Source organism: Lynx rufus, unplaced genomic scaffold (assembly GCF_022079265.1).
Source record: "Lynx rufus isolate CCGP_SWC_20201006 ecotype Redwood Valley unplaced genomic scaffold, mLynRuf1.p SCAF_11, whole genome shotgun sequence".
NCBI lineage: Eukaryota > Metazoa > Chordata > Mammalia > Carnivora > Felidae > Lynx > Lynx rufus.
This window is the reverse complement of record NW_025814825.1, coordinates 33,924,032-33,946,790: the sequence shown is the minus strand read 5'-3', so window position 1 is coordinate 33,946,790 and position 22,759 is coordinate 33,924,032. Positions and strand designations below refer to the sequence as shown.

Sequence of the window (22,759 nt, the reverse complement as noted above, 5' to 3'; positions counted from 1 at the left end):
AAGTACCACCCAATGACCTGTAGACTTACTTGTGGGCAATCATAAATTCTTATTGTTTAAAGCCATTGGGTTTGGGGTGATTGGTTATGTTGCAATAACTGACTGAAATATGAAGAAAGCCTAGTTACAAAATTCAATTTTTTTAGAGCAGATAGAACTTCTAAAGTTCTTAGTTCCTCTGATTTCTTCTCTGGGCCCTTAACATTCCCCTTCCCTGTGTTTCTTTATACCATGTCTCCTCCAACTCAAAAGTAACCCAGCCCCCGACTGGCCATTGAGATGAATGTTCCAGTCTTTCTGTACCCTACTTGTTAGCCTGCATGTCCTTCCTGCTCCACAGTAGGTCACCCTCCTCTCAGAAGCCCATGGTATTTCCTTCTTTTTAAGGCTGAATAATAGTCCGCTGTATGTATATGCCACATTTTCTTTATTCATCTACCGATGGCCTCTATAACTTGGCTATTGTGAACAGTGCTGCAGTGAATGTGGGAGTACAGATACCTCTCTGAGATTTTACACACAGATGAACCTGTGGACATTATGCTACCTGAAATAAGCCAGTCACAGGACAAATCCTGAATGATTCCACTTACATGAGGTACCTAAAACAGTCAAAATGACGGAAACAGAGAGTACAATGGTGGTTACCAGAGGCTGAGGCGAGGGGAGAATGAGAAGTTGTCATTCAACTGGTATAAAATTTCACTTATGCTGGGGCACCTGGGTGGCTCAGTCGGTTAAGCGTCCAACTTCAACTCAGGTCACGATCTCGCGGTCCGTGGGTTCGAGCCCCGCATTGGGCTCTGTGCTGACTGCTCAGAGCCTGGAGCCTGTTTCAGATTCTGTGTCTCCCTCTCTCTCTGCCCCTCCCCCGTTCATGCTCTGTCTCTCTCTGTCTCAAAAATAAATAAACGTTAAAAAAATTTTTTTTTAATTTCACTTATGCAAGATGAATTAGTTCTAGAGATACGCCACACAGCATAGTGCCTGTAGTCACCAATACTGTGTTATCGACTTAAGAACGTGTTAAGAGGGGTGTCTGGGTGGCTCAGTTGGTTGGGTGTCTGACTTAGGCTTGGGTCATGATCTCGCAGTTCATGAGTTCTAGCCCTGCGTCCAGCTCTGTGCTGATAGGTCAGAGCCTGGAGCCTGCTTCGGATTCTGTCTCTCTCTCTCTCTCAAAATAAATAAACATTAAAAAAGTTTTTTAATTAAAAAAAAATGTGCTAAGAAGGTAGATCTCCTCTTAATTGTCCTCGTCACAAAAACAAAACAGAATAAAACAAAAGGACACGAAGTGATTTCATGTCTTATTACTTTGATTATGGTGATGGTTTTGTGGATGTGTGCCTATGCCCAAACTCATCAAACGGTATATATTAAATATGTGCAGTTTTTATATGCCAAATATACCTCAAGGGAGCTATTTAAAAAAAAGAGAGAGAGATTGGGGCGCCTGGTGGCTCAGTCGGTTAAGCATCTGACTTCTGCTCAGGTCATGATCTCACGGTTTGTGGGTTCGAGGACCGCATCAGGCTCTGTGCTGACAGCTCGGAGCCTGGAGCCTGCTTCAGATTCTGTGTCTCCCTCGCTCTCTGCCCCTTCCTGGCTTGCACTCTCTCTCTCTCAAAAATAAATAAACATTAAAAAAAAAAAAAAAAAAGGAAGCAACAGCCCAAGAAACAGGTGAAGCCAGTTCTGTCAACACGACCCTATGCTGTGGGCTTTCAATAAATTGGCCTGTTGGTTCATGGGAAACTGGTGAAGCTGTTTCTCTTCCTCTCATCTTTAGCGTTGGGGAGGCAAGGGTAGCTGCTGGAGAGGATACCAGAGTTCGAGGAGCAGAAGCCTAGGAAACAAGGGAAGCACCGTCTCCTTCTCGGCCTTCAAGCCTGGGATTCGGTTCCACATCCTGCCTCTGGAGGCCCTGCTGGAAGTAAGTGCTGCTCTCAGGGCCCTGAAAGTAGCTGGTGGCCTAGGCCTCTGGATCAAATCCCACTTCCTCCCTGTACTTGTAATCACTCCCATTCTTTCTGGGTCAAGGAACTCCCATTGCCTCAGATGTACCCTGACCACAGGTTCCAGAACTGCCAAACTGTCTTCTTCAGAGACCTTTGAGCTGAAGCAGAAAGTGACATCACATTTCAATAGGAGCCCTCTGTTTGTTGGTCTGCAAGGGAGGGAGGGCAAAGCAGGGAGGAGACCACTTAGGAGGTGGAAGATAATGGCGCCTTAGATTTGCCTTGGGCCGGGAAGGGGCCAGCAGTGCAGGGAGGTGTGGCTGGATGGTGGATATGTTTTGGGAGTAGAGCCAGCAGGATTTGCTGATGGATTAGCCCTGGGGAGTCACAGAAGGCTTCAAGATCTGGGGACTGAGCTGACTGGAAAGGCGGAGGTTAACAGAGGTGGAGGAACGTGAAGAGCAGGTTGGGAAGGGTTGGTGGGGAGATAAGGAGCTCCCACGGTTGGCCTGGGAATCCAGAAATCAAAGCCCTGCTACCAGTTCTGCCAGGCACTGTGTCACAGCGCTTACTAATCACTTCTATGGACTAGGCCCTCTTATCGGCACCGGAAACACATCCTTCTGTTCTTGTTGCTGCGGCCCCAGAGGGCAGATTCAGTCCTTGCTTTTCAGATGAGAGGAAGTGGGCTCAAAGGGGTTAAGTGATCTGCTGCCTGGGGGGCACATAGCAGAAGAGCCAGGGCTCACACCCAGTGCTTCTGACTCCAAAGCCCCCGCTCCTGAGCAGGTGCAAAACCGCCTCCTGATTCCTACGTTCATGTGACTTGCTGGATCTAATTAAGGGGTCAGTGGGGTAGATCGCCGTGTCCTGACTCTGTAAATGTGCCTGATGTGGACCTACGCCTCCCCGTCTGAATGAGGACGTTTAGTGCTGACACTTAGTGCTCTGGCTTTGGGAAATAGCTGTGGTGAAAAGCAGGACAAGGAAAATGCCAAGATGACCCACATTCTCAGCTTGAGAATATTGTGATGTATTATGAATGGGTCCTTCTGAAGTCTGGTTTGAACACCTAGTTAAATAATTCATTCTCTGATATGAGGCATTTTGAATGATAGGCTCTAATGGAATAACATTATTTCTTATGAATTGGAACATTCCATTAAATATGATATTACATTCTTTTCTGCCACCTCTAGCTTTCTCCTTGGGGGGGGGGGGAAACAATCCTAGGTTTCTCTGGAAAGCAGAGGTTCCCAAGCCCCTCACAGGGGTTTTTTGGTCATTAATTAGCCAATCTTACTGGGAACAGGAGGAGAAACAGAATCTTGTTGCAGGATTTTCACTCCTATATTGAGACCCGACCGTCCGTAGGGAACGTGTGTTCAAGATTCTGGTCTCTGGGCTGGGACAGACCTCTGTGTGAATCCTGGATCAATGGCTTACTAGCTAGGGAACCTGTTACAGGGACCTTGAGAAAACAGTTCCCTTGTGAGTTATTTAAAAGTGCATTGTTTACTTTCCAAATCTTTGTGGAATGCCTACATTTTCTGCTGCTTTTGCTTTATAACTGCATTCCATTGTGGCCGACAAACATACTTCCTGTGATTTCAATTCTTCCGTATTTACTGCGACTTGCCTTCTTTATCCTGTTGCTGTTAGCCTGCAGGATGCTCTCACTGTGCTTGAGAAGAGCGTATATTCGGCTGTCACTGGGGATTCTGTAATTGTCCGATCAGGTTGGAATGTGTTGTATGCGTATCCTCACTGATGTCCTTTCCGGTTGTTCTATCTCTCATTTCAATTGTCAGCTTTTGTTTCCCCGCATGTTGTGAGTCTTTATTATTAGCTGTGTATACAATTATAATCATTTTATCTTCTTTTTTTAAAAAAAAATTTTTTTAACGTTTATTTATTTTTGAGACAGAAAGAGATAGAGCATGAACGGGGGAGGGTCAGAGAGAGAGGGAGACACAGAATCTGAAACAGGCTCCAGGCGCTGAGCAGTCAGCACAGAGCCCAATGCGGGGCTCGAACCCACGGACCGTGAGATCACGACCTGAGCCGAAGTCGGACGCTCAACCGACTTGAGCCACCCAGGCGCCCCTCATTTTATCTTCTTGATGTAGTGACCCTTTTATTAGGATGACACATCCCTCTCTGTTTCTAGTATTATTTCTTAAAGTTCATTTTGTTTGGTATTAATATCGCCATTCCAGCTCTCTTTTGGATGCTGTTTGCCTGGTGTATCTTTTCCCATCCTTTTTACTTTCAAATTATTTTTTAATTTATTTTTTTATTTTGAGAGAGAGAGAGAGACAGAGACAGAGAGAGAGAGAGAGCACACACACGTGTGAGCAGGGGAGAGACAAAGAGAGAGAGAGAGATAGAATCCCAAGCAGGGTCTGCATCAGTGCAGAACCTGACAGGAAGTTTGATCTCACAAACTGAGGTCATGACCTGAGCCAAAATTGACCTGATGCTTAACTGACTGAGCCACCCAGGCACCCCTCAAATTATTTATGTCTTTAAAACAACAGTGTATTTCTTCTATGGAGCATGTGGTTGATTTTTTTTTTTTTAATGTTTATTTATTTTTGAGAGAGAGCGTGTGAGTGGCATGGGGTGGGGGGGGCAGCAGCAGCAGAGAGAGGGAGACACAGAATCTGAAGCAGGCTCCAGGCTCTGAGCTGTCAGCTCAGAGTCCGATGTGGGGCTCGAATCCATGGACCCTGAGATCATGACCTGGGCCAAAGTTGGATGCTTAACCGACTGAGCCACCCAGGTGCCCCAGATCTTGCTTTTTTAATCCAATCTGAGAATTCGTGTCTTTTTTTTTCCTTCAGTTTATTCATTTATTATTTGAGAGAGAGAGAGAGAGAGAGAGAGAGCATGTGCAAGTGGAGGAGGGGCAGAGAGAGACAGGGAGAGAGAGAATCCCAAGCAGGCTCTACACTGGGAGCCTGATGTGGAACTCAGTCTCATGAACCATGAGATCATAACCCAAGCCAAAATCAAGAGTCAGATACTCCACCAACCAACTGAGCCACCCAGGCACCCAGAGGATTCCTGTCTTTTGATTGGGGTATTTAGTCTATTCATATTTAATGTAATTATTAATACAGTTGAATTTTTAATCAGCCACTTTACTATTTTTTTTTTGTATGTATGTATATGACTCAGAACATGCGGGGAAACAAAAGCTGACAATTGAAATGAGATATTTTATGTATTATGTATTTATTTTGTATATATTGCTCATTTTCTGACTTTTGTATTAAACGAATATTTGTAGTGTATCATTTTAATTCTTTTGTTGGCTCTTTCTGTTGATTTTTATTTTTACTTTTTTAAATGGTTATTTATTTTTGGCGGGGTGGGGAACACAAGTGGGGGAGGGGCAGAGAGAGAGGGAGAGACAGAATCTGAAGCAGGTTCCAGGCTCTGTGCTGACAGCTCAGACCCTGATGCGGGGCTCCAACTCACAAACCGTGAGAACATGACCTGAGCCAAAGTCGTATACTTAACCAACTGAGCCACCCAGCCTCCCTTATTTTGGATTATTTTCTCAGTGGTTGCTCTAGGACAGTGGTTCCCAACTAGGGGTGGTTTTCTCTTCCAACCTGGACATCTGGAAATATCAAGAGACTTTTTTTTTTTTTTTTTGCCACAGCTGGGGGATAGGGGTATGCCGCTAGCAGGAAGAGGTAAGGAATGCTGCTAAATATCCTGCAATGCAAAGGACAGCCTATCACCACAAAGAATTATCTGGGCCAAAATGTCAATAATGCCAACAGTTACAATACACATCTTAATGTATCACATCTGCTTACAATTAATACTGACTTAATTCTGGTAAAATATAGAAATTATATTCCTGTAAAGCTCCATTTCCTCCCCCTCCTTTGTGTTATTATTGTCATTTAAAAAAATTTTTTTAACATTTATTTTTGAGAGACAGAGAGAGGCAGGGGAGGGGCAGAGAGAGAGAGGGAGACACAGAATTTGAAGCAGGCTCCAGGCTCCGAGCTGTCAGCACAGAGCCTGAAGCGGGGCCCAAATTCACAAACCACGAGATCATGACCTGAGCCGAAGTCGGACGCTCAACTGATTGAGCCACCCAGGCGCCCCTTGTTATTGTCATTTTTAATACATCTATATATGTTATGAATCCAACAATACAGTATTTTTGTTTTTATTTTATTTATGCATTTTCAAAAATATTTATTTTTGAGAGAGAGAGTGAAAGGGAGAGAGAGAGAGCATGGGGGAGGGACAGAGAAGGAAGGGGGACAGAGGACAATGTGAAGCAGGCTCTGTGCTGACAGCTCAGAGCCTGACATAGGGCTTCAACTCACGAACTGTGAGATCATGACCTTGAGCCAAAGTTGGATACTTAATCAGCTGAGCCCCTAGGCACCCCTATTTATGTATTTTTAATACAGCTTGTATTTCTTGAATAATTTTGAGGTATAACTTAGGTCCCACAAAGTTTACATGCTTAAAGTGTATAAGTCAATGGTTTTATTACATAATTATATTTTATAAGAAATTAAGAGGAGAACAGAGAAGGATTTATATTGATATACTCTTTTAAATTTGTCCATATATTTAACATTTAGGGAGCTCTTCATTTCTTCCTGTGGATTCTACTTACTTACCCTGTGTGAATTCCTGTAAGCCTGAAGGATTTCTTTAGTATTTCTTTCTACTAGCAACCAATTCCCTCAGATTTTGTCTTTCTTTTGTCTTCATTTTTACAGACTAATTTTGCTGAATCCCTAATTATTTGTTGACTTCTTTTTTGTACTTTATGCCATTTCACTGCATTTTGGCCTTGCTTCTGATGATGTCAGTCATTAATTGTATTCTGGTTCCTCTGTACATAATGAGTCTTTTTTCTCTTGTTGCTTTCAATATTTTCTCTTTGTTTTGGCTTTGAGCAATTTGCCTATGATGTTTCTAGCTATGGATTTTTTTGTGTTTATTTTGGGGCTTATTGAGATTTTCATAAAATTTGGAACATTTTTGGCCATTATTTCTTCAACTTTTTTAAAAAAATGTTTTTAATGTTTATTTTTGAGAGAGAAAGAGAGAGCACAAGTAAGGGAGGGGCAGAGAGAGAAAGAGACACAGAATCTGAAACAGGCTCCAGGCTCTGAGCTGTCAGCACAGAGCCCAACGTGGGGCTCAAACCCACGACCATGAGATCATGACCTGAGCCAAAGTCAGACGCTTAACCAACTGAGCCACCCAGAAGCCCCTCTTCAAGTAGTTTTTATGTATCTCTTTCCTCTCTCCCTGGGACTCTCATCACATATAAGCTGGTTTGTTTGATGTTTCCACAGGACTTTGAGGCTCCATTCACATTTCTTCATCCTTCCCTGCCTCCCTCCATCTTTGTTCATCAGATTGGATATTTTTATTGATCTGGTTTTGTTCAGTGATTCTTCCTCCTGTCCTCTCAAATCTGCTATTGAACCTATCTGGTGAACCAAAAGTTTCATTTTGGCTATTTTACTTCTCAACTCTAAAATTTCCATTTGTGGCTGCCTGGGTGGCTCAGTCAGTTGAGCTTCTTTCTGACTTTGACTCAGGTCATGATCTCACAGTCTGTGAGTTCGAGCCCCGCATCAGGCTCTGTGCTGACAGCTCAGAGCCTGGAGCCTGCTTTAGATTCTGTGTTTCCCTCTCTTTCTGACCCTCCCCCACTCATGCTCTGTCTCTCTCTGTCTCAAAAATAAATAAACATTAAAAAAATAAAATAAAATAAAATAAAATAAAATTTCCATTTGTTGGGACACCTGGGTGGCTCAGTCGGTTCAGTGTCTGACTTCAGCTCAGGTCATGATTTTGCAGTTTGTGAGTTCGAGCTCCATGTCAGGATGTGTGCTGACAGCTTAATGCCTGGAGCCTGCTACAGATTTGGTGACTCCCTCTCTCTCTGCCCCTCCCCGGCTCATGCTCTGTCTCTGTCTCTCTCTTTTGTTTTTTTTTTCAATATATGAAGTTTATTGTCAAATTGGTTTCCATACAACACCCAGTGCTCATCCCAAAAGGTGCCCTCCTCAATACCCATCACCCACCCCCCCTCCCTCCCACCCCCCATCAACCCTCTGTTTGTTCTCAGTTTTTTCTTTTTTTTTTCAATGTTTATTTATTTTTGGGACAGAGAGAGACAGAGCATGAACGGGGGAGGGCCAGAGAGAGAGGGAGACACAGAATCGGAAACAGGCTCCAGGCTCTGAGCCATCAGCCCAGAGCCTGACGCGGGGCTCGAACTCACGGACCGCGAGATCGTGACCTGAGCTGAAGTCGGATGCTTAACCGACTGCGCCACCCAGGCGCCCCTGTTCTCAGTTTTTAAGAGTCTCTTATGCTTTGGCTCTCTCCCACTCTAACCTCCTTTTTTTTTTTTTTTTCCTTCTCCTCCCCCATGGGTTCCTGTTAAGTTTCTCAGGATCCACATAAGAGTGAGAACATATGGTATCTGTCTTTCTCTGTATGGCTTATTTCACTTAGCATAACACTCTCCAGCTCCATCCACATTGCTACAAAGGGCCATATTTCATTCTTTCTCATTGCCACGTAATACTCCATTGTGTATATAAACCACAATTTCTTTATCCATTCATCCGTTGATGGACATTTAGGCTCTTTCCATAATTTGGCTATTGTTGAGAGTGCTGCTATAAACATTGGGGTACAAGTGCCCCTATGCATCAGCACTCCTGCATCCCTTGGGTAAATTCCTAGCAGTGCTATTGCTGGGTCATAAGGTAGGTCTATTTTTAATTTTCTGAGGAACCTCCACACTGTTTTCCAGAGTGGCTGCACCAATTTGCATTCCCACCAACAGTGCAAGAGGGTTCCCGTTTCTCCACATCCTCTCCAGCATCTATAGTCTCCTGATTTGTTCATTTTGGCCACTCTGACTGGCGTGAGGTGATATCTGAGTGTGGTTTTGATGTGTATTTCCCTGATGAGGAGCGACATTGAGCATCTTTTCATGTGCCTGTTAGCCATCTTGATGTCTTCTTTAGAGAAGTGTCTATTCATGTTTTCTGCCCATTTCTTCACTGGGTTATTTGTTTTTCGGGTGTGGAATTTGGTGAGCTCTTTATAGATTTTGGATACTAGCCCTTTGTCTGATATGTCATTTGCAAATATCTTTTCCCATTCCGTTGGTTGCCTTTTAGTTTTGTTGGTTGTTTCCTTTGCTGTGCAGAAGCTTTTTATCTTCATAAGGTCCCAGTAGTTCATTTTTGCTTTTAATTCCCTTGCCTTTGGGGATGTGTCAAGTAAGAAATTGCTACAGCTGAGGTCAGAGAGGTCTTTTCCTGCTTTCTCCTCTTGGGTTTTGATGGTTTCCTGTCTCACATTCAGGTCCTTTATCCATTTTGAGTTTATTTTTGTGAATGGTGTGGGAAAGTGGTCTAGTTTCAATCTTCTGCATGTTGCTGTCCAGGTCTCCCAGCACCATTTGTTAAAGAGACTGTCTTTTTTCCATTGGATGTTCTTTCCTGCTTTGTCAAAGATGAGTTGGCCATACGTTTGTGGGTCTAGTTCTGGGGTTTCTATTCTATTCCATTGGTCTATGTGTCTGTTTTTGTGCCACTCTGTCTCTCAAAAGATAAATGTTAAAAATTTTTTTTTAATTTCCATTAGTTTTGCTTTAATCTAGTTGATATTTTTGATTGATATTCATTATTCACTGAATTATTGTCATTATATTTTCTTTTAATTCTTTAAATGATTTCCTTTAATACTTTGAGTATATTCAAAATTGTTGCTTTGAACTCTTTATCTGCTAATATCAACATTTGGGCTTATTGAGAGTCAGTTTCTTTTTTTAATATTTATTTTTGAGAGAGACAGAGACTGCATGAGTGGGGGAGGGGCGTAGAGAGACATAGAATACCAAGCAGGCTCCATGCTGCCAGCACAGATCCTGAAATGGGACTCAAACTCACAAAACTTTGAGATCATGACCTGAGCTGAAACTGAGAGTCAGATGCTTAACTGACTGAGCCATCCAGATGCTCTTTTTTTTTTTTTAATGTTTATTTATTGTTGAGAGAGACAGAGAGACAGAGCATGAGCAGGGGAGGGATAGAGAGACAAGGATACACAGAATCCAAAGCAGGCTCCAGGCATCAAGCTGTCAGCCCAGAGTCTGTTGCGGGGCTCAAACTCTTGAACTGCAAGATCATGACTTGAGCTGAAGTTGGACAGTTAACTGACTGAGCCACCCAGGCACCCCCAGAGTCAGTTTCTAGTGAAAGCTTTATTTGCTTTATGTGGAGCACATTTTCCTGTTTCTTTGTATGTTTTGTAATTTTTTTTTTTTTGTTTAAAGATAAAGAACATTTAACATAGCACCTAAAAATTCTGATTTTTTTTTTCCCCGAGTTCTTCTTTTTTTCTGAGTGCATCTTTTAGTTTGTTTCTTTGTTTTATTTTGTTTTGGTTTGGTTTTAGTAACTTGCCTGGAATTAATCTGCAGAATCTGTTTTCCTTACAAACAACTGGACGTCTCTGCTCAGTTTTTAATTCTTAGTTTTAGCCTGACTTCCTAAGGAAACTCCTGTGTCTACATAGCTTAGTACTTAGCCATTGATTCAGGGAGACATTGTGTTTAAACACCTTGAACTCGGGGCGCCTGGGTGGCTCAGTCGGTTGGGCGTCCGACTTCGGCCCAGGTCATGATCTCGTAGTCTGTGAGTTCAAGCCCCGCATCGGGCTCTGTGCTGACAGCTCGGAGCCTGGATCCTGCTTTGGATTCTGTGTCTCCCTCTCTCTCTGCCCCTCCCTGTTCATGCTCTGTCTCTGTCTCAAAAATAAATAAAAATGTTAAAAAAAAAATAAACACCTTGAACTCATAACACATTCACCCTCGAGCACTGTTGGGTCAGCGTATGGGGGTGGAGAGGGCACTCAAAGTTCTGGCAGTTCTCAAATCTGCCTTGGGTTTTACATTTCCGCTCATGATTTCCTGAACATGTGTGTAGTTTCCCAGTCAACCAGAGAGATGTAAGATCTTATTTAGGCCTCTTAATGCTCTATCATTTCCAGAGTCTTCCTATGAAATTTCTGGCACTCACCACAACTGAGACAACAGCCATAGGTTAGTAAAGCTACAGATTTTCTATGTTCATTTTCTACTGAGCTTGCTACTTTCACTGACAGTGTTACCAGGCATGGACTCCTCTCTCCCTACCAACTCCGGTTTGTCCCTGCTGGCACCCAATCTGGTTTTCAATCCCTGTCCTGCCCTGGTAAAACAACTGCACCTGCCTGGCTGGGTGGTGGGCTGAAAGTAGTCCTGGGCAAGAAGGCTGCAGCTTCCTGTTATTCTTACACAAAGTTCCAGCAGCTCTTTATGAATAAATATCTCTCAATTTGTTGTTTGCATGTGGATGGTTTCCAGAGCCTTGACACGATTTGATAATTTGATTTTGATAATTTTGTCAGTTGTTTTAAGTTTATTTATTTATTTTGAGAGAGAGCGAGAGAGAGAGAGAGAGAGAGAGGAGGGACAGAGAGAGAGAGGGAGAGAGAGAATCCCAAGTAGGTTCTGTGTGGCTTGAACTCACGAACCGTGAGATCTTGAGCAGAAATCAAGAGTTTAACCTACTGAGCCAAACAGGTGCCCCTATGTCCAGTTTTATTCTTGTGTTTTGGGAGGGAAGATTTGCCTAGTTTTTCATATTGTCATAGCTGGAAGTCTTATTTCTGTACATTTTAAAGTTTTTAATACCTGTGGTCAAACTGATCTTAAACAGGCTTTACTTCTGTACTAATGCCCCCGATTTCGAATCCGAGAGACCACCAAGGAGCTGATACCGATGCAAACGCATGAGGGTTTATTTGCAAGCTTGAGCTTGGGCCCAAGTATACCCGACACAGCAGAGCAGGGACTTGGACCCCTAGGTTAAGAGGCATAGCAGTTTTATAGGGGCCAGTGGCCAATGAGATTGTAACACACACAGAAAGTTGCATAGTCCTGTCAGTCCACACGCAGGTGGCCAATTGAATTACAATTTACCCTATAGTAACTTTTTGAACTAGCCTATCATTCTGGTCACAATTGGCGCGCAAGTTTGGCAGGCAAAAGGTGGGGTTTACATTCTTTGGCGGTTAGGGGTTCCGTATTGACTAGGGTGGGGGAGTGTCTTAAGCAATAAGTAGGTCATGTGGGGGTTATACATGAGATGGTGGGTGTAGTACAAAAGGGAGTTAGTCTTGCTCCGCTTGTCCAGGGGTAGGGGATTTTTGTTAAATTCCTTGGGTCCCACATTCCCCCCCTTTTCCAGAGGATCCTATGCAGGACCCAATCGTGGGTTCTGGGTTTCTGTCGAGAGAGTCAGTGGTTGGTATTGTTGCCTGAGTACCACGAGTTGAACTGTATTGACTCGGTCCCTGACAAAAGCCACTAGTCTATTGATGAGGCAGGGCCCAAAGGTCAGAAGGAGGAGAAGGATGATTAGGGGGCCAGCTAGGGAGGACAATAAGGTAGTCAGCCAGGGGGAATGATTGAACCATGATTCAAACCATCCCTGTTGCTGCTCTCGCTCTCGTTTTCTCTTGGCTAATCCTTCCCTTACCTTAGCCATTGATTCTCATACTATCCCTGAGTGGTCAGTGTAGAAACAGCACTCTTCGTTCAGGGCAGCGCAGACTCCCCCTTGTTGTAGAAAAACTAGGTCTAATCCCCTCCTATTTTGGAGCACCAGTTCAGACAAAGACGTTAGGGATTCTTGGAGGTGGGAAATGGAGGTTTCTTTGCGTTCTAGGTCTATATCGATGGCAGCTCTAAGGCTACTGTAGTAGGAGGCCTGGGTGGCTAGTGAGGCAATACCCGTCCCTGTGCCAGCCAATCCAATTCCCAGTAGGGAGGCGATGGTGATAGCGGAGATGGGCTCCCTTTTACTTCGCCCGTGGGTATCTGCGCCCTTCCACTGAAGTACCTGCTCATCTGAATGGTAGATGATTCTAGGGAGTAGATGAGTTAAACCCTCAGAATAAGCCCACCAACTGTCTTGGGGTGGTAGATAATACCCTGTATTATTTATAGGCTGTGTAACGTTGCACAGCGCCTTGTGGTGGCGTGGAGGAGTGCCTATACAGGGTCCCTGACCTAACACGGACTGCAAGGTAAGGCCTTTACCAGGATTTTGGTTCCACCTGCAAGCATTAGGGTCCTTGGTTGTGTTATATTGACCCATTCTTGCTATACCCTCATAGAAGGGGGGGCGGACGTCATTGCACAGCCAGCAGGATCAGGTAAGATTGGGCTTAGTTGCGTTGAGGAATTTGTAAGCCTTGGACATCAGGGCGCAAAGAGGGTGCTGAGAAGGGTCGAGGGGGAGGAGAGGGGAGAGGAGAGTCAGAACTGGGGTGCCCCCATCGGAGGTGTTGTGGGCAAGATTCAGAGGGGGTGCTGCGGGTGTTGCCTGAGGTTGAGGAGGCACTAGCACAGTGTTGGGACCTATCCCTTGGGTTTGACCTTTCGGTTTCTCTAGTTGTCTGATCATGAATAGGACTCCGTTATCATACCCGCTTTGGTGAAGCCAGAGTCCCCACAGAAGTCCTACCCCCCAATTTGTTTCTTGTTTCCTGGTCTCCGTGAAGGAAATGGTGACTGGATTACATGAGGGGCGCGTAGTATTCAGTTGGATTTTTATGAGGCCGGATGGGTTTTGTGACAGCCAATTGCATGTCCCAGTTTGTTCACAACCCCATGTTTTGCAGAAGTAGTCCGTCCAGCCACCGCATTTGAAGGCCTTATTATGGTCAGACTGAGAGAGGGCCGGACACACGTAAAAACAGGTATCTCGGAGGGCCATCTCGGCCCTCTCGGTGCCACATCCCAGTATTCCTATTCTGCCTTGGTGCCAGGGGTCCTGACTGAATAGTTCACACAAGTCGATAGAGTAGGCCACCAGGTCCCTCTAGGGTGTAGCTCTGACAGCTGGGTTACTACCTGATTAGAGCTTGGGGTGATGATTTGCCAGGTTAGATTAAGTGGTTTGGGGTTGGGTTTAGCCGCGAGGGGATACAGCGCAAGTAATATTAGCGGGGTAAGTGGGAACGATGCAGCCTTAGCTTTAAGGGATTGTCCTTGTCGGGCTGACTCTTCCATTCCGGAACAAAGTCCTTGAGGACGGCGTGTGGATCAGCTGGCCGGACATGGGTGTGGTGGACCCAAGGAGTTATTCCCTCGACCTTGAGAGCGGTGGGCGTGGTCAGGATCACAATGTAGGGTCCTTTCCAGCGAGGTTGGAGTGTCTGCTGTTGGTGCCTCTGTACGTACACCCAATCACCTGGTTGATACCGATGGGGGTCAGGAGGCAGCCCGGTCTCATAGAGGGGCCTTCAGCTTAGGCCACACCTGCTCATGGGCTCTTTGTAACATTTGGAGGGAGAAAAGAAGCTGTTGGTCATTGAACTCAGCAAGCACTTCGGGTTCAAGGCAGGAATGATAGGTGGGGGTATACCAAACATGATTTCGTAGGGAGTCAGTCCCATCTTATATGGTGAATCTCTCACCCTATATAGGGCAAAGGGGAGGAGAGTGACCCAGTCCCCGCCAGTCTCCAAGGCTAATTTAGTTAAGGTCTCTTTTAATGTCCTATTCATCCTCTCTACCTGACCTGAGCTCTGGGGTCTGTAAGCACAATGTAATTTCCAGTGTGCCCCCAGTATTTGTGCTACTCCCTGTGTCACCTTAGAAATGAACCCCGGTCCATTGTCGGATCTGATTCTGGCAGGAAATCCATACCTTGGCAGAATGTCCTCCAGCAGCTTTTTGGTCAACATTTGTGCTGTTTCGTGCTTGGTGGGGAATGCCTCTGTCCACCCTGAAAAGGTATCTACGAAAACTAGCAGGTACTTGTACCCATACTTTCCAGGCCTTACCTCAGTGAAATCTACTTCCCAGTATGTTCCTGGGCGGTCTCCCCTGAGTCGGGTTCCGGGGTTAGACCCATGGGTGGTGGCGTTGGGTAGCTGGCATGCGTGACAGCTTGCCACGATCTGCTCGATCTTTGCTCAAGAGTCCTTAATAATGATCTTAGCATGTCGTATGAGGTCGTCCATCTTTCTTGTTCCCATGAGTCCTCCGATGCATTTTGGATAGGACTCGTCGTCCTAGTTCCTCTGGCAGGATGATGCTGGAGTCTGCGGCCCTCCACCGGCCATGCAAGCATTGGGTCATAGGCAAGCGTTTAATCCATTGTAAGTCGGTGCCAGTATAGTTGGGGGTGTCCGGCAGGGTCGGTGCCCCCAGATCGGGTAGTGTGGTTGTTAAAACCTGGGTCACCGAAAGGGCCGCCTCCTTTGCTTTTGAGTCGGCTATCTGGTTTCCCCTGGCTACTGTCTGCTTTTTGGTGTCCTGGACAATGGATGATAGCTAGCGCCTTGGGCAGCCAGAGGGCCCTTAGGAGCTCAAGAATCTCTGTTTTATTTTTCATAGTCTTTCCCTCTGCTGTCAGAAGCCCTCTCTCTCTGTAAAGGGCTCCGTGGATATGAGCGGTGGCAAAGGCGTACCTGCTGTCGGTGTAAATGTTTATTCGTTTATCTTCTCCCATGGTTAATGCCTCGGCCGGGGCGATCAGTTCTGCCCGTTGAGCCGATGTTCCGGCTGCCAATGGCTCTGCCCAGATGATCTCTGTCTCTGTGGTTACGGCTGCCCCCACGTATCTGATTCCTTCTCGGCCAAAACTGCTGCCGTCCGTATACCAGGTGGCGTCCGAGTTCGGCAGTGGCCAGTCCCGGAGATCAGCCCTGATTCCATGCACCTGTGCCAAAATCTCTTAACAGTTATGCAGAGGGGGGGGGGTCCCAGTCTGGGTTAGGGAGTAGCGTTGCCAGATTCAGGGTTGTAGGTGGCTTGAATAAAATTCTGGTGGGGTTTAGCAGTAGGCTCTGATAATGGGTCAGATGAGCATTGCTGATCCAGCAGTCTGGGGGCTGTTTGAGTACCCCTTCAATAGCATGTGGGGTGGTAACATATAGCTCTTGCCCCATGGCTAGCTTGTCTGTGTCCTTGACCATAGTGGCCACCGCGGCAATAATTTTTAAGCATGGGGGCCATCCAGTGGCCACCGTGTCCAGCTTTTTAGAGAGATAAGCTATGGGTCTTTTCCAGGGACCTATGTACTGGACAAGGACCCCTTTTGCCACCCCATCTTTCTCGTCTACATACAGTTAGAAGGGCTTGGTTAGGTCAGGCGACCCGAGAGCCGAGGCAGACAGCAAGGCCTGTTTCAGGTCATTAAAGGCCTTGTTCATGGCCTCTGTCCATTCAATATTTTGTTGGTGCCTGGTGGCCTCATAGGAGGGTCTGGACATCTCGGCAAAACCTGGAATCCATAATCGACAGAAACCTGCCGACCCCAGGAATTCGCGTACCTGACGGACGGTTTGCGGCTGTGGGATCCTTAGGACGGTTTCCTTCCGTGCATCCGTCAACCATCTGTGTCCATCCTTTAATTTGTACCCTAGGTAGCTCACCTCTGCTCTGCAGATTTGGGCCTTTTTGGCTGAGGCCCGGTATCCTAGAGCCGCTATAGTCTGGAGTAAGTCCTTGGTGCCTCGCAGGCAAGTGTCCTGGTCCTCCGCCGCCAGCAGGATATCATCTACATATTGCAATAAGGTCAAATGAGGGTGCTCAGAACGGAACTCACCCAAGTCTTTGTGTAAGGCCTCATCGAAGATGGTTGGTGAGTTTTTGAATCCTTGTGGTAGTCGAGTCCAGGTGAGTTGGCCATTGATGCCTTTCTCGGGGTCCGTCCATTCAAAGGCAAAAAGGTCTTGGCTCGGGTGCTAAAAGCAGGCTGAAGAAGGCATCTTTTAAATCTAATACCGTATACCAATTTTTGTCTGGAGGCAAGGTGGAGAGGAGGGTGTATGGGCTTGGGACCGTGGGGTGCACATCCATGACTCGCCGGTTGACTTCCCTTAATTCCTGGACTGGCCTGTAATTGTTAGTGTGGTTTTTGCACCGGCAGCAAGGGAGTGTTCCATGCCGATTGGCAGAGCCTTAATATGCCTGAGTCTAGTAGTCGCTGTATGTGGGGCGTGATTCCCATTCGCACTGTGAGAGGCATGGGGTATTGGTGGACCCTGACAGGGTCTGCCCCTGGTTTTAGTTCTATGTATATAGCCGGTCGGTGTCAGGCCAGCCCACTTCCCCCAGTTTCTGCCCATGCCTGGGGAAATTCCTGTAGCCAATGGTCAAAGTCAGTCATTGGAGCTGGGGGCATCTGGTGGAGACGATATTCATCTTCCAAACTCAGGACAAGCACCTGAATCAGTTGCCCTTCTTTGTCTAGGATTTTTGCCCCTCCGGGGTGGAAGCAAATTTGTGCCCCCATCTTGGTGAGCAAATCCCAACCTAACAACCAGTAGGGACATTCAGGGATGACCATGAAGGAGTGGGATACCCGGCCCATGACAAGGTCCACAGTTCTTCGGGTAGTCCATGAGTACTGTTTGGTCCCCATGGCCCCTTGCACCCATGAGGACTTGCTTGCCAATTTCCCTGGGGTTGTAATAAGACCAAATGTTGTGCCCCAGTGTCCACTAGAAATTCAACTCGTTGCCCCTCCACTCTGAGAGTTTCCCTGGGCTCGGGGAGGGGTACTGAACCCCGACTCCCCTAGTCGTCCAGGTCCTCCATCTCCAATATCTTGGCAGGGGCCTTAGATCTTTTGTTAGTGCAGTCTTTCACCCAGTGGCCCTCTTCCTTGCAATAAGCACATTGGTTTTTGTTTAGCTTAGGGCGCTCCTGTCAGGGACCAGGGCCATCTTCCTTACCTGTCCCTGAAGTCAGCTTCTTGAGGTGCCTCCGTTTTTCCTGTGGGTCATCCATGGTTGTAGCCAACAGGATCTTAGCCAGATTTTGGGTCTGCCGGTCGCTTAGTTTAGTCTGTTGCTCCTCTGGGCTTTCTCTATTATTGTAAACTCTTTCTGCTACTATTATTAAGTCCTGCAGGCTCTTCTCTCCTAGCCTCTCCACTCTTTGTAATTTCCTTTTGATGTCTGGAGCGGCCTGATTAACAAAAGCCATAATTGCAGCTTTTGTTTCTGGGGCTTCTGGGTTCATAGGGGTGTACTGCCTAAAAGCCTCTGTGATTCTAAGAAGGCTGCTGGACTCTCATCCTTACCTTGTCTTACTTCATAAACCTTGGCCAAATTAATAGGCTTGCCTTGAGACCTGCCATTAGAGTCTGGCGGTAGACCCGGAGTCTCTCCTTACCTTCAGCTGAGTTGTAGTCCCAGGTAGGGCGGGATAAGGGGAAGGCAGCGTTTATGAGGTATGGGTTTTGAGTCGGCTGTCTGTCCTTTCCCAAGACAGACTTCCGAGCTTCCACCTGTGTTCGTTCTCTCTCTTCGGTGGTGAAGAGAACTTGCAAGAGCTGCTGACAGTCATCTCAAGTAGGCTGGTGGGTAAAGAGAACAGTATCTAAAAGCCCAATTAAATCTTTAGGGTTATCGGAGAATTTTGCGTTTTGAGTTCTCCAATTATATAAATCACTGGTGGAGAATGGCCAATATAACATTGGTTGTTCTCCAGACTCGTCGGGAGGCCCCATGGCGCGGAGGGGAAGGGCGGTGGAGTTGGCTGGCCCCATATTTGAGAGTGGGGCCGCCCGGTGGGTCTGTCCATGTGTCCCTGCTGCTGGCCCGCGCACAGGAATTCCTTCATCAGGGAGGGGTGGTGCCCCTCCTGCAGCCCCTGGTGTTTCCAATGGAGAGGCGGAAGGGGGAGGGGGAGCCTGGTAGGGCAGCAGATGAATCAGGTCCTCCGGAGAGGAATCCTGCAAGACCGGATAAAGGGGCGTTTTGGCCTTTGTGTCAGTCTCCTTCTCGGCTTTCCGCAGGGCTAGAATCTTGTTGGTAGGTCCTGCTTTGGGGGCTAAGAATTGTGTTAGCCAAGAAGGGGGGTTTTCGATCATGTCCTGCCAGACCAGGATGTAGGGCACCTGATCAGGGTGGCCGTCAGGTTTGTCCTTGAAGATTACAGCCTTGACCTGCAAAATAATAGGTAGGTGGAAAGTTCCTTCTCGGGGCCATCCCACGTCAAAGGTTGGCCATTCTGACATGCAGTAAGTCTGAAATTTCCCTTTTCTTATGTCTGTGCTCAAATTATGAGCCCTTTCCTTAACGTCTGAGAACTGGGAGAGCATAAGAGACAGGGGGGTGGTTTGGGTCTGCCCCATTTCAATCCACACCAAGACACAAACAGAGAGTAAAACAAAGGACTGGCTGTCTGTAATGGCAGCCAGCCCTCCTCACAGATGAGGACTTCGTCCTCCTGGTGGGGGCAAGGGATGTCTCCCAAGACCCCTGGTCGACGGCTCGCCAGTGTGTCCGCTTAAGCCAATGCCGACCCAAAGACGGTTTGGAATTCCTACAGGTAGAGATACAGTATAGAGCTCTCAGAAAATATGCGCGCAAAAGGTAGAAGAAGTTGAGTGCACTCACCAGACGTGGGACCCTCCGGATGGGGTCCTGGGAAGTCTCTCGAATCCCGGACGAGCCCCCAAATGTAATGCCCCCAATATCGATTCCGAGAGACCACCAAGGAGCCAATACCGATGCAAACGCATGAGGGTTTATTTGCAAGCTCGAGCTTGGGCCCAAGTATACCTGACACAGCGGAGCAGGGACTTGGACCCCTAGGTTAAGAGGCATACAGTTTTATAGGGGCCAGTGGCCAATGAGATTGTAACACACACAGAAAGTTGCATAGTCCTGTCAGTCCACACGCAGGTGGCCAATTGAATTACAATTTACCCTATAGTAACTGTTTGAACTAGCCTATCACTCTGGTCAGAATTAGCGCGCAAGTTTGGTGGGCAAAAGGTGGGGTTTTCATTCTTTGGCGGTTAGGGGTTCTGTATTGACTAGGGTGGGGGAGTGTCTTAAGCAATAAGTAGGTCATGTGGGGGTTATACATGAGATGGTGGGTGTAGTACAAAATGGAGTTAGTCTTGCTCTGCTTGTCCAGGAGCAGGGGATTTTTATTAAATTCCTTGAGTCCCACACTTCTGTCTCCAAGATTTTAAAGCACAAAAAGATAGACTTTTACATTTTATATTGGTCTTAGTTATCCAGATGTTGCCTAATACTAAAGGTGACATTTCACTTGGTTTTAGTAGTAAAAGTCATTTCCTATAATGCAGAATTGTTATACATTTAGCAGTTTTTAAAGACTTCGTGTAGCATGAACAGAAAATAGAGAGCGACCTAAAAAGTTTCAAATAGTCATAAATAAATAAACTTTGCTTCTTGCTTTTTCCGCCCCCACCTTGATCTGTATCTCTTCAGTTTCCATGGGAATAATTACATTGGCTTAAGTTCTTTCGAGAGATTGGGACAATGAGTAAGAAGTGAGTGTCTTTAAAAGGGCATATCTGGCTCTACTAAGCTTTGGTGAAATGAATCCGGATTTTACAAGACAAATTGGTTTTGGTAGTGTAATGATATGTAATTTTTTAAAAGTTTTTTAATGTTTATTCATTTTTTGAGAGAGAGAGACAGAGAGACAGAGAGAGAGTGTGAGTGGGGGAGGGGCAGAGAGAGAGGGAGAGACAGAATTCGAAGCAGGCTGCAGGCTCCAAGCTGTCAGCACACAGCCAGTGGTGGGACTGGAACTAGAGAACTGTGAGATTATGACCTAAGATGAAATCAGACACTTAACTAACTGAGCCACCCAGGCGCCCCAGTTTAATGATATTTTAAAGATAATGCATACATAATAATTTTTTAAATCTCAAACAATACCAAAAAAAAAAAAAAAGAAAGAAAAAGGAGTCTTTTTTGAAAGAGTCTTTCTTTCAACCTTGACCCTCGACTATTGTGTTCCCAGTTCCCAACCCCAGGGGCAACAAAGATTACCAATTGTTTGCATTTTCCTTAGGAAGTATACCAAGTAGATTCAAGAATGTCAGTGAGTATATTCCTTTTTTACACAAAAGGTAATATTTTTTTGAATTTTGAACATTTTTAAATTTTGAAATAATTTCAAGCTCAAAAATAAAATTGTAGGGGTGACTGGTTGGCTTAGTTGGTTGAGTGTCCAACTCTTGATTTTTGGCACAGGTCATGATGCCAGGGTTGTGGGATGGGTTCTCTCTCTCTCTCTCTCTCTCTCCCTCCCTCCCTCCCTCCCTCTTCCCCCTTCCCCTGATCTTTCTCTCTCTCTCAAATAAAAATAAATAAATAAAATTGTAGGGGTGCCTGGCTGGCTTAGTTGGTGAAGTGTAAGACTCTTGATTTCCAGGTTGTGAGTTGGATCCCTATGTTGGATTTAGAGATATTTAAAAAAATAAAATAATAGATAAAAACAAAAAAATTATATAAGTAGTACAAGAATTTTTGCACATCCTTTCTACAGCTTACCCATAGGTTCACAACATCTGTAACCACAAAGCAATGATCAAAACCAGGAAATTAGAATTGATACAACACTATTAGTAATCTGACTTTATTCAAGTGTTTCTGATGATCTCTTGAATTATATTATTCTGGCCCAGGATCAAATTCAGGATTACACGTTGCATTTAGTTTTCATGTGTCCTAATTTTCTCCAGTCTTGGAGAGTTTCTCAGACTTTTTTGTCTTTCGTGACCTTGACACTTTGAAAAGCACTGTCCAGTGATTCATAAGGTATCTTTCAATTTAAGTTTACATGTTTCCTCATGGTTGAGTTCAGGTTATACGTTTTTTTAATTATTATTATTATTATTATTATTTTACATTTATTTATTTATTTTTGAGACAGCACAAGCAGGGGATGGGCAGAAGAGAGAAGGAGACACAGAATCCGAAGCAGGCTCCAGGCTCTGAGCTGTCAGCACAAAGCCCAACGTGGGGCTCGAACCCACAAACCATGAGATCATGACCTGAGCCAAAGTTGGATGCCCAAACCGACTGACCCACCCAGGCGCCCCAGGTTATACATTTTTTTAAAAAAGATACCACAGAAGTTAATTTGTATCTTTCTCATTGTATCAAATCAGAATGCCAAAACATAATCTTACTAATGATGTTAACTTTGAACTGTTAGATAAGTGGTATCTGCCATATTTCTCCACTGCAAAGTTACTACTTTCCCCTTTGCAAGTAGTAAGTATCTTATGGAGAAATACTTTGAGATTATGTGAATATCATACATTTACCTACAAATTTTAGCATCCATTGATAATCCTTGCTTGCGGGGCGCCTGGGTGGCGCAGTCGGTTAAGCGTCCGACTTCAGCCAGGTCACGATCTCGCGGTCCGTGAGTTCGAGCCCCGCGTCGGGTTCTGGGCTGATGGCTCAGAGCCTGGAGCCTGTTTCTGATTCTGTGTCTCCCTCTCTCTCTGCCCCCCCCCCCCCGTTCATGCTCTGTCTCTCTCTGTCCCAAAAATAAATAAACGTTGATAATCCTTGCTTGCAACAATTATTACTATGGTATTTGCCAAGTGGTGATTTTCTGTTTCAATCATCCCTTGAACTTTTTTTAAAAAATGTTTTATGGGGGCGCCTGGGTGGCGCAGTCGGTTGAGCATCCGACTTCAGCCAGGTCACGATCTCGCGGTCCGGGAGTTCGAGCCCCGCGTCGGGCTCTGGGCTGATGGCTCAGAGCCTGGAGCCTGTTTCCGATTCTGTGTCTCCCTCTCTCTCTGCCCCTCCCCCGTTCATGCTCTGTCTCTCTCTGTCCCAAAAAATAAATAAACGTTGAAAAAAAAATTAAAAAAAATGTTTTATGTATTTTTGAGACAGCATGAGCAGGGGAGGGGAGA

The 22,759-nt window shown here is 45.7% G+C and overlaps 1 pseudogene; it reads right to left on the bottom strand.

Moving 5' to 3' along the window:
- Positions 1–14,036: 14,036 nt before the first annotated feature.
- Positions 14,037–19,189, bottom strand: LOC124506173 (uncharacterized; annotated as a pseudogene).
- Positions 19,190–22,759: the final 3,570 nt, after the last annotated feature.